This window comes from Solanum lycopersicum, chromosome 4 (assembly GCF_036512215.1).
Source record: "Solanum lycopersicum chromosome 4, SLM_r2.1".
Classification (NCBI taxonomy): Eukaryota; Viridiplantae; Streptophyta; class Magnoliopsida; order Solanales; family Solanaceae; genus Solanum; species Solanum lycopersicum.
Window position 1 is genome coordinate 35,470,677 of NC_090803.1, and position 15,637 is coordinate 35,486,313.

A 15,637-nucleotide genomic window follows, 5' to 3' on the forward strand; every position below is an offset into this window, starting at 1 on the left:
TTTCCCCAAAGTAAAATGAAGTAATAAAGTGAACACTAACTAGGGTGACTTAAGGGGTTTGCCTTAGTCTAGGTAGGGGTATGGGACTCCACCTATGCATTGAACTAGTTGTCCTTGAGTGAAGTCCTAGGAGGTTGTTCTTATGTTTTAATAAAGTAAGTGAAATATTTAAAATGAATTTACATGTTGATGATCCTATATGATGTTAGTTTCACTTATGAACATGTTATTGATCATTATTTCTAGACATGATGATGACTACTCAAAATGCTATGTTATATGAATTTATACATTACTTATGTTTCTTTATTTACCTAATTGTATGGGGTAATGAGACTTCACATGATCATTGCCATTTTATGCTTGGGATGGGATTGTTGGTAAGGGTCGTATAAATTGAAATGATATAAACGCTTGTACATGCTTTATTGTCATGACATTATGTTGGACTTGTTTTGGTTATATGATCTTTATATGCTATTATTTATGTTGACTTGACTAAATTGATAATGTTATTCTTGTATTATACATGGTATTGTACTAAGGAATATGTTATCATTGGGTTATATGTGTTGTTGATTGTGCATAAAGTCTTTCAAAGTAGCTTAGCATATTTTTGAACAAATTCCCTTTTTAGCATGATTTAAATGTTTTATGTGCATAGGTTTACATACTTAGTACATGTAGTTGTACTAACCCATATTCTTTCCATTTTCCCCAAACAATGTAGGTTTGGGACGTTGAAGTATTTAAGGTTATTTGAAGAATACTTAGACATCTTTCTCCAAGTGTTGGTAGGTCTTTACAGCTCTGAGGATGTCACCTTTTCTCTCTCTAGCTACGTTGATTGCTATAGTCTAAAGACAATCATTTCTTTCCCATCGTTGCAAGATGTTATTGTAAGCCCTATGTGGTAATTATACATTTTTGTAAGGGCTATGCCCAATGTTTCTACTTTGTTTTAGATTGTTCAATATGATCAAAAGTATTAGACTAATTCCTATGTATTTATTGTGTTGTCTAAATAAGAATCCCCTGTAAGCCTCATATGTGAGGAGTGTAAGTGAACTCCCTATGTAGTATACGAGAGGTCTATGTAAACCTCCTTATATATATATATATATATATATATATATGAACATTTTTAATTCTTCTGCATTTTTAACCTATGAAAAATTATGATAAATACTAAGAGGCTACTCTTAGTACTCTTCGAGGACAACAACGATAGTTATGTCTAGGGGGTGCTCCTCGGTCATGACAAACTTAGTATAAGAGCATGAGGTTAAAGAAATTTTAGGATTGATGTCTCATTTAACCACGTTTATATAGAGTCTTGTTCATGTGAGTGAAAGCGCACCATACTCATGAATGAGAGACTGTGTGAAACTTAGGAATTCTTACTTATTAGTATTTTTGAAAGTCGTGCAGTGTCCTTTTTCTTCTAATCCTTTTATTGTGGATATGTGATATGACTACAAGATGTGCAGCCGCAAGGAGAGTGGAGGAAGGTTTGGCTAATGTGTAAGGTTCTCCTCAAGGAAACCGAGCTCCTCCACAATACAACCAAGCTCCTAAATAAGACATGCAAGCTCCTCAAGGTTACCAAGCTCTGGTCATTCCTCCACGTATGACGGATAGAGATATATAGGCGGCTTTTGTGACATTGTCTCAGTTATGAATACCTAAGCACAAGCAGTAGCTACTCAAGATCAAGTTATGACGGTCAAGCAAATAGGGAGGTTAGACTCCGTGTTCAACAAAATGCTAGTACCATGACTTCTCGATTGAGGGACTTCATAATAATGAACCCTCAAATGTTCTTTGGGTCTAAGGTTAATGAGGATCCTCAAGAATTCCTTGATGAGATCTATAAGACCTTATATTCTATGGGGTTGACTTCGAATAAGAAGGCTAAGATAGCTTCCTACCAACTCAAGGATGTGGCTCAAACTTGGCATACCCAATGGAGAGATAATAGGGATTTTAGAGCGAGTCCAATAACTTAGAGGTGCTTAGAAGGGATTTTCTTGATAGGTTCTTCCATAGGGAGAAAAGGGAGGCCAAAGTGGAGGAATTCATCAATGTTTGTCAAGGAGGTATGAGTGTGCAAGAGTATTCCTTGAAGTTTACCAAATTGTCCAAATATGCACCTTCCTTGGTATCAAACCCAAGGGATGAAATGAGTCGCCTTGTTATGGTAGTGTCCAAGAACTTATTTAAAGAGAATCGTTTGGAGATGCTCCATGACAACATGGACATTTCTAGGTTGATAGTGCGGCTCAAAAAGTTGAGGAGACTCGACTCAAGAGGAAAAATAGGGAGTTTAAGAGGGACAATTCATATAACAAAGGTACTTCTAAGTAGGCTTGAGATTCAGGGCAATCCTAGGTTCAAGAAGAGGGTATCAAACCAAGTTCCTTCCAACTTTGGATAGTCTATCAAGGATAGGTGTCTAACCCTAGGTTCTAAAAGGCAATAAATGGCAATTCAGCTAGCAAGAAACCTACTTGTTTCAAATTGGTAAGAAGCATAAAAGCGAATGTCTAGTTGGGATGGAAAATTACTTTGGGCGTGGAAAAAGTAGCCATAAGGTTAGGGATTTCCCTAATGTGAGAATTCAAGAGAAAGGGAGTGGTCAAGCTCAAACAAGCGATACTAGCTTTGAAGCTCCAAAGAGGAACCACTTTTACACTCTCCGCTCTAGGGGTGAACAAGAGGAGTCTCCCATGTGGTCACCAGTATTTTACAAGTCTTCTTCGTTGATGTTTATGCTTTACAAGATCCCGATGCTACTATGTCATTCGTAACTCCTCTAGTATCTAGAATGTTTGATGTTCTACTGTTGTGTTAATCAAACCGTTTTTGTTACTACCCTAGTGGGTGGCTCTGTTGTGGCTAGAGGAGTCTTTAGGAATTTTCCTATATCTTTGCCCGATAGTGTTACACGGGTGGATTTGGTAGAACTTGATATGGTTAATTTTGATGTCATATTGGGAATGGATTGGTTGCATGCTTAGTTTTCTCCATTCATTGTAAGACAAGGGTACTCAAGTTCAATTTTCCTAATGAACTCTAATAAGAAAGGGGGTAACTCAATTCCTTGAGTACGTATCTTTTCTTGTTTAAAAGCTTGTAAAATAATCTCTAAAGGGTGTATTTACCATATTGTGAGGGATTAAGATCTTGAGTCCGACATTCCTCTTATAGAGTCGATCCCCATAGTAAAGGACCTTTTGAAAGTCTTTCCTAATAACTTTCCCAGAATTCCTCCCTAATAGGAAATTGATTTTTGTATTGGCTAATTAGCTGATAACAATACCATTCAATTCATCCATGTCAGATGGCTTCGACAAAATTGAAAGATTTGAAGGCTCAACTCAAGGATTTACTAGATAAAGGTTTCATTCAACGTAGTATTTCTTCTTGAGGTGCGCCAATATTGTTTTTGATGAAAAAAGATAGGACCCTTAGGATATGCATTGATTATCATCAACTCAATAAGGTCACAATTAAGAACAAGTATCCTCTCTCTTAGATTGACGACTTGTTTTATCAACTCCAAGGGGCTAGTTACTTTTCTAAGATTGATTTGAGATCGGGGTATCACCAACTAAGAGTGAGAGGTGTGGATGACCATAAAATGAATTTTTGAACTAGGTATGGTCATTACGGATTCCTAATGATGTCTTTTGGTCTCACTAATGGCCTGACGACTTTTATGGACCTTATGAATAGGATGTTTCAAAATTACCTTGATTATTTTGGATTGTTTTCATTGGTGACATCTTGGTATATTCTAAGAATGAGGGTCAACATATGGATCATTTGATGGTGGTATTGCAAGTCCTTAAAGAACACCTACTATTTGCCAAATTTAGAAAGTGTGAGTTGTTGTTGAGATCGGTGGTATTTGTTGGTCATGTCATCTCAAGTGAGGGTATAGAGGTCGATCCAATGAACAACGAGGCGGTTAAGAATTGGCCTAAACCATTGAATCCAACTGATATTAGAAGATTCTTGGGTTTAGCCGGGTACTATAGGAGGTTTATGGATGGGTTTGCGTACATTGTTTCTCCTTTGACTACCTTGACCCAAAAGAGTGTGAAGTTTGAGTGGTCGGAGTCTTGTGAAAGAGGCTTCCAAGTGTTGAAAGATAGGGTAACCTCTACTTGGGTGTTGAATTTACCAGAGGGTACCAAGGGTTTTATGGTATATTGTGATGCATCCCAAGTGGGTTTGGGTTGTGTCCTTATGCAACATGGGAATGTAGTTGCCTATGCCTCTAGACAACTCAAGGTACATGGAAAGAACTATTCAACTCATGATCTTGAATTAGAGACCGTGGTGTTTTCTTTAAATATATGGATGCATTACCTGTATGGTGTTCATGTAGATGTGTATACCAACCACAAGAGCCTTCAATATGGTTTACCCAAAAGGAACTGAATATCTGACAAATAAGATCGTTGGAGTTGTTGAAAGATAAGACATAAGTGTTCTCCACCACCCCGAAGAGGCTAATATGGTGGCGGATGCTTTATGTCGTATGACTTTGAATAGTGTGTATCATGTGGAAGAAGTCAAGAAAGACACAGTGAAGAATGTTCATAGGTTCGCTAGATTGGGTGTTCGGTTGGAAGATTCCCTAAATTGTGGTTTTGTGGTTCATAATAACTTCGAGTCATCCTTAGTAGTCAAGGTGAAGTCTAAACAACATCTTGATCCGCTACTGCCGGAGTTGAAGAAATCGGTCCTTAGAAAGTTGAATGAGTCATTCTCCCAAGGGTTGATGGTGTGATAAGGTACAAAAATATATTATGTGTACCTGATGTTGATGATTTGAGGAATAAGGTGTTAGAAGAAGCTCATAGTTACTAATATCTATTCATCCAATTTGCATCAAAATGTAGCGTGATCTTAGAGAGATATATTGGTGGGATACCCTAAAAAGTAACATAGAGGAGTTTGTAGCTAGGTGTCCAAATTGCCAAAAAGTGAAATCCGAGAATCTAAAGCCTAGTGCAGGAGATTAATATGGACTTCGTTGTTGGGTTGTCTCGAACACGGAGGCAAAATGACTCAATTTGGGTGATTGTGGATAGATTGAAGAAATCCGCTCACTTTATCCCCATCAATGTCCGCTTATTCAGCGGAGGATTATACAAAGATCTACATAGATGACATTGTGAGTCTTCATGGTATATCTCAATCCATCATATAGGATAGGGGTGCACAATTCGCGTCTCATTTTTGGAGGTCTTTCAAAAAGGATTTGGTACACATGTAAAGCTTAGCACCACTTTTCATCCCAAACGGATGGTCAAGCGCTAGAGGATATTCTAAGAGCTTGTGTGATAGACTTTAAAGGGAATTAGGACAATTACTTGCCATTTATTAAGTTCTCCTATAACAATAGCTACTATTCGAGTATTTCCATGGCTCCATTTAAATCACTTTATGGTAAGAGATATAGGTCTCCAGTTGGGTGGTTTATTTTTTTTCACTCTTCACTCCTTGATCAAGAAATAGTTTATGAAGCTTTGGAGAAAGTTTGAGTGATAAGCGATAGGTTGAAAATAGCCTATAGTCTCCCGTTTCCCAAAAGTATTCTCGTGTCTTAATTTTGATGAGATTGAGACATAGTTTTCCTATGACTTTATATGAAAGAAATTTTTAAAGACTATGATATGTTTTGTGAAATGTTTTAATTCCGCACTACTTTTTGATTATGTTTATGTGATGAATGATATGTAAGGACTTGTACAAGACTTCCGAGAGGTCACGTATGCCGGTTGCAATCCTTTATTGCCCCAAAATTCTATGGTGTGGTTTAGGGATATGACAAACATTATATTGGAGTTGCTTTGGCAATGGGATATATATGTCATACACATGTTAACTTGAATTAACTTGATGATGTTGATCTTGTGTTATATATGTGATTGTCTTGAAGAATAAATTATTATTGTCTTATAAGTGTTTTTCGTTATGCATAAGGCTTTTCAAAGTAACTAGCATGCTTTTAAATAAATGTCCCTTTTAGCATGATTTCTAAGTTATGTGTGCATATGTTTACGTACATAGTACAAGTAGTGTACTAACCCATACTCTTTTCCTTTTCCCAATTAATGTAGGATCGGGACGTTGAAGAATTGAGGCTACTTTGAAGAAGGATATGGTAAGCCCAAGTGGATCTTATACATTTCTGTAAGGGTTATTCCCGAATTATTCTATTTCCCTTTGGATGGTTTTATGTGAGGAATTTCTATTAAACTATATGTTGTATATATTGTATGTGTGGCATAAAAGTATAAGTATATATAAGCTTACGATGCGAGGAGTCTAAGTAAACTCCCTGTATATATATTTTCCGTAAGCGAGAGGTCTATGTAAACCCCATTGTATGGAAGTATATGAAAAGTTTTAATTTTCCATGCTTTTTAACCTAGGAAATGTAAATGACGTATGCTAAGAGGCTAGTCTTAGTCATCTCTGAGGACGACGATGTCGGTTATGTCTAGAGTGTGTTCCACGGAAGTGAGAAACTTGGTATTAGACTGTCATGACTGGAATCTTGACCCCAAAAGAGACCGGCGTCATTGACCTCTCAGAGGTCGCAGACTAGCCTACATACGTCATTCTTGCTTTACCTAGGTTAATTTTAGCGGAAAATTTGAAACTTTTTATTTCGTAACACTCTTTATAAACATTCTGTTACATGGATAATTGTTTACCATCAATCATATAGCATTAATATCATCAAATGAAAGAAGCAGTTTATTATAATGATAAAGATGTAGTTGCCAAAATGGTACCAATAAAATGTCTAAACAAAAACATGAAAGAAACACTAGTGGAAAATACTCCACTAGCTCAATCCCACAACTAAGCTAGAATGTAATGGGCACGCAGCCTCGAAAGCATGAGGGACTACCAAGTCCAAATGAATTCTCAATGTCCGGATAGATACAACGTTGATCCTGTAGTTCAAGCGTCCACTTATGCCTGCAACTAAAAGATTAGAGTGGTATAGGGTTAGTACAAACTTGTACTAAGTATGGGTATATGCAATCACACACAAAGGATATCCATGAGTAACAATATCTCTTTCCTAAAAACATGATTGTAGTAGGTCAAGTCAGTGGACTTGCCAAATTGAGATTAGGAAAGTGAGTGATCTTTCAAAATTTGGATTAGGAAAGTCTATGAGCTTTCCAAATTTGGATTAGGAAGGTTATGACATGCGAGTAACATGCATCATCATACTTAATATTTTGCACAGAGCACAAAACAGCGTACACATAGCACATTTCATAATTCATATAACTCATAATGTAGTTCATATTATTCTTTCGTATGCCATGTGACATTTGAATCATGGACTTCACAATAAGACTTCCCAAAAATGAGGGCTCAACATATGGGACTTCAACTAGGAAGTCTGCTTTAGCAAACACAGAGTCTTCTTCATTTATTCATACATACTTCATTTCATTTCATTCATGGCCAAGTGTAAACACTAGTTATACTTGAGATGTAGTTTAAGACATTCATCGGGTTCGTTGTGTAATGACAAAGAATGACGTAATGTCATTACTTGAATCTAACTCACCTCAGGATTATCCTATACTTACACCTTTGGTATCATTAGTTTCAATATGTGCATCATTTGAGGCTTGGCTCATTCATTCATTGGGAACTTTAACTTTAACTGACAGAGATCATGTGAGCATCATGAAATCTAGTGTCATGAAACCCCACATAGAAAAGAGATGGAATCACCGACCAAAAAGACCAAAAACATGCTAGCGTACATGGGAATTGAACTCGCCAGATCCCTATATTGGCAGTATAAGATCGAATACTAGGAGATATAAAGATACTTATACCCCGTATGCCGGACACTCTCATCTCATGAGGGTTACGTGAACCTCCGCACTTGCCGAAACTAGGCATCACCGCTCATAGCTAGTCTATCGGCGCTTAGTATAAAGTTCCATTACATTAAACTCATACGTCATGGAAGTTGGCTTCTAGTATGAGGACATCATAGCTCAATAAATGATTTCTCATCTCATCATTATTATAAAGTGTGTTAATCTGAATACTTTCATTAGAGTGTTCATTCAGACTGGTCTTTTCATTAACTTTACACTCTAATAGGTGAGTACATTTTGGTCACATTTACTTAGGCTCGTTTGAGATTGATCTCATTTTTTACATTAGCCTAATATCATGTTGTCACCATATTCATTAACATTAGCACATTTTCTCTTCATAATTACTCACCCCTTTTTACGTGACTGTCCATTTAATCATATGCCAATGCACTTGGCCATTTAGTATGTTTCACACTCTTACTTAACCCTTCTAGGATTTCATCATTTCATTGTTCATTTCATCATTTCATTGTTTATTTCGTCATATGCCACTGCACTTGGCCATTTAGTGTATCTTACACTTATACTTAACCCTTATAGGGTTTCATCATTTCATTACATAGATCTTAGATTCACTTATTTTTAATTCTATGCTACACTTATGGGTCTATACATACAATCCATGAGGTTTCATTCATAGTTGTTAAGTGACTCATATCTTCCTAAGATTATGTAGTACAAGATTTATGTATGTTTTTGGAAACTATGACTCAAGACTAGCAGCCCAACAAACACATGATACATAAGGGTAATTAAATCACGAAGTAGGAAACATTACCTTCCTTTACAAACTCAACAAAGCATCATTTATGATATAGAAACTATGCCAATTACCAATTATGCACACATTTAACAATTTCACATTTTTGCAAGGCCGAATGTCCTTCTACTTCTCATATATCACAACATTGTCAACAAGGAGATTTCATCACTTCACACATGAGCAATTTCACAAGAAAAATCACATAACTCACTATACCAACCATGTAATAAAGTATCATCAAGTAGGAAAAAGATATTACTCAAGACACATATGAAACATGGACTTTTTCACAATAAAATGCATAATGAAGGGGAATCATAAAAGTTCAAACGCTCTTATGACCCTTCATAAACAAAAACTTGGGAAGTTACTAACCTCAACCTTGACTAGAAGTGAGAGGAAAATGAGGAGCGTATCAGACATCATATCGGCCTCGGCCTCCCAAGTAGAATTTCTGCAAGATGATTCTTCCAAAGAACCTTTATGGAAGCTAATTCCTTATTCCTCTCAACTTATTCACTTGCCAGTCTAAAATCTCAAGTGGGATCTCTTCATAAGAAAGGTTAGCATCAACATCTAAACCTTCTAGAGGAAGGATAGACATCGGATCGCCAATGAACCTTGTAAGAACTAACACATAAGACACCGCATCCATCAGAGCCAACTCTATAGTTAATTAAACTCATAGGCAACACTTTCAACGCGTTTCAAAATCTCGTTTGGCCCCTGATACAGGGGACTAAGTTTCCCCTTTTTACGAAACCTCATCCCCCCTTTCATGGGTGATATCTTCAAATAGGCTAAGTCACCTACCATAAAATCAAGTTCCATTTTTGTATTGTCGGCATAAGATTTTCCCCAACTTTGGGCCGTCTTCAATCTATCCTTTATGAGTCGTACTTTCTCAAAGCCTCATAAATTACTTCTAGACCTATTGGAGAAAACTCACATACCTCAAATCACCTAATCAAAGATCAACATCACCTCTTATGAAGGGCCTCAAATTCTACCATGGCAATACTCGAATGATAGATATTGTTATTGGCAAATAAAATTAGTTGTAGATAATTAGCCCAATTACCCTTGAAGTCAAATGACATATGCCCTCAACATGTTTGCCAAGGTTTGGATGTTTCGTTCCACAAAACAATCAATTTGTTGATAAAACACAACACTAAGTTTCACCTTAGTACCAAGTCCACTTCGAATGATTCACAAAATTGAGAAGTAAATTGAGTACCTGTATGCAAAATTATAGACAAAGGAACTCCGTGCTTTTTTGTACCTTTCTGAGATACAACTTAGAATATTCCTCCGCCGAATAAGTAGTCTTGACAAGAATAACATGGGCTAATTTGGTAAACCTATCACCAATAACCCAAATTAAATCATTTTTCTCTCGTGTATAAGGAAAAACTAAAACGAAATCCATGTTGACATCTTCCACTTCCAAGTAGGCATACTGATAGCTTGAGTCAACCCTCCTGGTCTTCGATGTTCGGCCTTTACTTGTTGACAATTATTAATTTTGGACACAAATTCCATTACATCCTTCTTCTAACCATTATTCTATTTCCCTTTGGATGGTTTTATATGAGGCATTCCTATTAAACTATATGTTGTATATTGTATATGTTGTATAAAAGTAGAAGTGTATATAAGCTTCCTATGCGGGGAGTCTAAGTAAACTCCCTATATATATATTATATATATATATATATATATATATAAATATTATCCGTAATCTAGAGGTCTATGTAAACCTCATGGTATAAAAGTACGTGAAAAGTTTTAATTTTCTATACTTTTTAACCTATGAAATGTAAATGACAAATGCTAAGAGGCTAGTCTTAGTCTTCTCCGAGGACGACGATGTCGGTTATGTCTAGAGGGTGCTCCCACGATGTGACAAACTTTTTATTAGAGTATCACGACTGGAATCTAGGCCCAGACGAGACCGCATCGTTGAGCTCTCAGAGGTCGCAAACAAGCCTACATACATCATTCTTAATTCATCTTTGTTAATTTTAGGGGAAAATTTGAAACTTTTTGTTTTGTAACCTGCTTACTAAAAATTCTGTTACATAGATAATTGTTCACCGTAAACCACCTAATATTAAGATCATCAAATGAAAGAAGAAGTTTATTATTATACGATAATGATGTACTTGCAAAAATGGAACAAATATATTGTCTGAACAAAAACATGAAAGAAACGCTAGTGGAACATACTCCATTAGCTCAATCCTACAACTAATCTAGAATGTAAATGGTCAAGCATCCTCGTAAGCATGAGGGTCCACTAAGTCCGGATGAATGCTCAATGTCCGGAAAGCTGCAGCGTTAAACCTGTAATTTAGCGTCCACCTGTGCCTGCAACTAAAAGTTTAGAGTGGTATAGGGTTAGTATATACTTGTACTAAGTACGGGTATATGAAATCACACACCGAGGATATGCATGAGTAAGAATAGCTCTTTCCTAACAACATGATTGTAGAAGGTCAAGTTAGTGAACTTGCCAAATCGAGATTAGGAAAGTAAGTGAGCTTTCCAAATTGGGATTAGGAAAGTTTATGAGCTTTCCAAATTTGGATTAGGAAAGTTATGACATTATGCATCATCATACTTAATATTTTGCGCATAACACACAACAGCGTACACACAACACATTTCATAATTCATATAACAAATAGTGTTGGTCATGTCATTCATTCGTATTCCATGACACATTGGAATCATGGACATTACATTAAGACTTCCAAAAAATGAGGGCTGAACATATGGGACCTCAGCTATGGAGTCTGCTTTAGCAAACACAGAGTCTGCTTCATTCATTCATACATAGTTCATTTTATTTCATTCATGGGCCAGTGTAAACACCAGTTACACCTAGGATGAAGTTTAAGACTTTCATTGGGTTCGTTGTGCAATGACAAAGAATGACCTAATGTCATTACTTGAATCTAACTCACTGACATAGATCATCTGAGCATCATGAAATCCAGTGTAATGAAACCCCACATAGAAAAGAGGAGGAGTCACCAGCCACAGTGACCCATAACATGCTAGTTTACCTAGGAATTGAACCCCGCCAGATCCCTATATTAGTAGTATAGGTTCGAATACTAGGAGATATAAGTAGACCCATACCCGGCATGGCAGATAGTCTCATCTCATGAGAGTTACGTGAACCTCCGCACTTCCGAAAGAAGGCATCGACGCTAATATCTCGTCTATTGGTGCTCAGTATAAAGTTCCACTACATTCAACTCATACGTCATGAAAGCTAGCATCTAGTGTGAGGACACCATAGCTCAATAGATAATTTCTCATATCATCATTAGCATTAAGTGTGTTAATCTTAATACTTTCATTAGATTGTTCATAGATACTGGTCACTTCATTAACTTTACACTCTCATAGGTGAGTACATTTTGGTATCATTTACTCAAGCTCATTTGAGATTGCTCTCATCTGTTACATTAGCCTAATATCATGTTCTCACCATATTCATTAACATTAGCACATTAACGTGAATGTTCATTTCATCATATGCCAATGCTCTTAGCCAGTTAGTGTCTTTCACACTCTTACTTAGCCCTTCTAGGGTTTCATCACTTCGTTGTTCATCTCATCATTTCATAGTTTATTTAGTAATATGCTAATACACTTGGCCATTTAGTGTATTTTACACTCATACTTAACCCTTCTAGGGTCTCATCATTTCATTATATACATCTTAGGTTCACTTATTTTTAATCGTATGCTAGACTTATTGGTCTATACATACAATCCATGAGGTTTCATTCATAGTTTGTTAAGTGAATCATATCTTCCTAAGAGTATGTAGTACAAGACTTATGTATCTTGTATGTATGCCAAGATCTGGATTTTGATCTTAGTAGGTGGCATTATTCTTTAATATTTAATTCATGTATGATTTATGTATCAATACGGAAATTTGGGCAAGGGAACCCAAGTTCGAACCCCTTGGACAATACTTACATTTTTCCTTGACTTTATTTTTAGTCTTCATGACATTAGGATACTTAATCGAGCCTGAACATCAACATTCTATCTTTATTTTTCTCCTTGGATTCTCCTCTTATTTGACCGGAGGGTTGTGGGATCGAACCCCCACAACCCATTTTATTTTTTATTTGAAAATTTAATTCCTCTTGTACATTTTCGCATAGACCATGAGGTTGTGGGATCAAACCCCCACAACCTCTCTTTAATTATTCTTTAATTCGCTAGGGACTATGAGGTTGTGGGTTCCAACCCCCACAGCTTCCTTATTTCATTTTTATTTCAAGTTTCACTTATCTATGCATTGGAAGTGAGGTTGTGGGATTGATCCCCCACAGCCTCACTTTATTTTCTTTTTATCCCTTTCTCCTTTAGAGACTTGAGGTCGTGGGTTCGATTCTCGCACCTCACACTTCCTTTCTTTCATTTTTCTTTCCTTTCATACGCTTCCTGGAGGTTGTGGGTTTGATTCCCACGCCTCCCATTTTATTTTATTAATTTTTGTGCTCTACACTTTCATCCAGCATCCCCCATTTCGATTCCCCCACACCCCATATCTTTTCTTGCAAACTTAAGGCATCACATGATGAGCTCACATGTTCTAACCCTGGTGGCCTCATCCCTTTTAAAACCAATTAAATTGCCAGATTTCTCCTCTAAATTAGACTAAACGGAACTTTTTTTTGCTGGAAAATTAGTCATTTTCTTACCTTATTGTTACCAATATTTCCACTTGAAAACTTAGGAAAATTTATGGATCATTTAATACTTCAAAATGGATAACAACAACACCGAACATTTACATATTGCACCACATCATTTTCGGCTTACGTCATTTAACATGCTTACTATTTCTTAACACAAAACCACAAATAATTTCACATTTCACACTTAGATCCAGCAACCATACCAACGACATGATTTCTAACATAATTTAGATTGAAATCGGAAGGAGACTAGGGACAAGGAGTTCAACATTTAAGGGGACAACCTAAGTTTCAGACGTTTAAATTTTGTAGAAAGAAATTTCTCTTGGAGAAAGGATTCCAGCAGAGAAAACCCATACCTTATATTGACATTCCAACCTTGAAGTTGCTGCGCAAAAACTCCACTCAAAAACACGTCTAAGCCTCCTCAATATTAACTCCACTCGAATGACAACCTCCCTTAGCCTAGTGTGTGATTAATGTTTGTTTTCTTCTGATTTCGTGTGTGTTCTTCAAGTGTAAAGAACTTCATTTATTTTTCTGCTTTTGTATTTCATTTGTAATACAATTTCGTGTGAAATAGGAAGAGAGATTGAGCGTGTGAATGGAGAGATAAACGTGCAAGAGAGTTGGAGTTATAGGAGGTTTAGGAGTTTAGTTTTAGGACATAGTCAATAGGGTTTTTATTTATTTAATAAAAATCTGGTTTTTATTTTATTTTAAATCAGATACTAAATAATAATTATTAATTAATTATATGAATTCAATCTTAAATAAAAATCACATTAGTTCATTGCTTCCACCTAGGTTCGAACCTGGGTGAAGTAGGACCTCACTTCAAGATCTCAATTTCGACTCTCTCTCCCCAATTTTCCCCTCTACCTTTATATATTTTGGGTTATAACAATATTACCCTTAGCCTGGAAAAAGACCATTTTACCCCTAGACCCTCCAAACATAAGATTCCCTTTTTGTAAGTCCGGTAGAGACTCCTTCGAGTAAATCTTCGTATTCAAGAGCCCTACATGGTTGTACCCAACCTTTCCTAGCTCAAATAACTCCACGAGTTAGTTGGCTTGGATGTAGCAAGGGTTCCAAAGTATGGTTCTACGCGCATCAATCCGTGTGAACACTGTTCTAATCATAGGCATTCTTGATACATTAAGTATCACTTAGTATATCAATTTTAAGGGTTGCTACAATACCCTCCCCCTTAAGAACATTCGTCCCCGAATGATATTACTCTTTACTAACAATAAGTAAGTCATCTATAGGACGTTTGCATACATAAGCAATTCAATACTCCACATTGGTGAATATTTGATTCACATATTAACATCATGGTGCACATCCTTGAAACCTACTAGTAGCTTCACAGTAATAGACTAAGGAGCTCTTTTCTAAACTAGTCTCATCAAAGTATACAATATAAGTAAACATAGAAGTCATACGAATCAGAAACCAACATGATGATTCAAACATATTAACCTCATATTAGTTCATAAACACCATAAACAGTCAAATACATGAAGGACTAATTAAGGTTACTCACCCGAGAGTTCATCAGAAGGGCCTTTTTCCTGCACCCCTAGACTTGAGTGCGAAGAATCGTTGCCTCCTAGGAGCCTCTTCAGTTGGACCATTAAACTGAGCTCTCTCATTCCATTGTTCTTGACTCCTCCTAACGGACAATCCTTCACCATGTGACCCGGTTTGCCACAACTATAAAAGAATTAGTGCCCATCATACACTTTTCTCCATGTAGTTTGCCACACTTCCTGCAAGGTGGTCTCTCCTAAGGTGTATCTACTTCATGGTTTCTCTTAAATCTGGACTCAGAATTCCTATCATGGCGACCCTTGGATGAACTTGACTCCCCTAGGTGGAAGATTCCCTTCTTAAACCTGAGCTTATCCCTTATTTCACTACTACTCTTCCTTGAAAAATTCTCCTCAGCTTGCCTTGACCTGTTCCTTGCCCTAGTGTGTTTACTCTTTCTCCTTTCCTCCACTTTCTGGACATGGACCATAAGCCTGGAAACATCCATGTTAATATGCATCATAGCTGCTCTACACTCCTCTTCGAGATCCTCAGCAATTCCTGTCAAGAATCTACTCATCTCGTCATTGCTGTTAGACACAAGAGAAGTGGCTTACCTGGATAATTTCATAAATTTCAGGGAATACTCCCCGAAT